This window comes from Berghia stephanieae, chromosome 7 (assembly GCF_034508935.2).
Source record: "Berghia stephanieae isolate SIO BIC M18660-M18661 chromosome 7, UCSD_Bste_1.3, whole genome shotgun sequence".
NCBI lineage: Eukaryota > Metazoa > Mollusca > Gastropoda > Nudibranchia > Aeolidiidae > Berghia > Berghia stephanieae.
Genome location: NC_088366.1, coordinates 20131726 through 20132782, shown reverse-complemented (window position 1 = coordinate 20132782; position 1057 = coordinate 20131726).

Genomic DNA, 1057 nt, shown 5'->3' with positions numbered 1-1057 from the left:
TGAGGCGGTTGTTCACAAATTATAAAGTATTTTGCTCTTTGTTAAGCTATTGTTTAAGTAAAGTCGTTGCAGCGGAGATAACCCTTGCGTGCTAAAGGCTAAAGGTTAAAAGGCTCCATTGCAACAAAGCCCTTATGCAAAATATCCAAACAAAATATCGTTGCTGGGCGTTCGCTTAAACTGTGTGTGTTTTATGTATGTATGTGTGTGTGTGTGTGTGTGTCTGTTTGTGTGTTAGTGTTTGTGCGTGTGAGTGTGCTTGTATTTTTGAAATGATAAAATTGTTTTATACCATATCCTAATAATAAGTATTTCATAAATTATTCTGCGTGATTACACAGGAGTATCTAGGCCAGATTCATAGAAAATCCACAACATTAAGAATCATTGGAATACAATGAATAATGCCATTATAAAAACCCAGATTATCCGTCTTATTCCTTATTAAATGTATCCCTTGTTCCCTAATTATTCCCTAATGACTTTCTCTTTGCTCATTTTGATTATTTGTTCTATGTAATGTAAATACATAATATCAAGGTGTAAACCAGGTTACGCTTTCTATTCATTGTATTAGAGAAGCTTAGCAGATCATACGTATCACCCATCACGCATAACGTATCACGTATCTATCACATGGCCATTCTAATTATACGGTAATAAAAACAGTGGCGCTATGCGATTCTTGATTGGATGTCGCAATGTAAATATTTCCCGTGACTAATGATATAAAAATCGCATAGGGACACTATTTTTATGTATAATGAGTATAGTGATATTTATAGTGATATTTATGTGATAGTTGATGGCTGATGCATGGTACGTATTCTGCTAAACATCTCTATTCTCTGTATCCGTACTTTCATTTCGCAACAAACGCCTTACTCCGAATCTTGAAAGTATCGGATGAACAGCTAAACTTTTAATATAATTGAATTGCTTTGTTATGTGGAAACATCCATTTGATAAGATGACGCTGTGGTTTTTAAAAATCCAGTTGACACGTCACATAAGATTCATTAACTTTCTAGTTGTGATATTCAGGTGATGCGGCTTA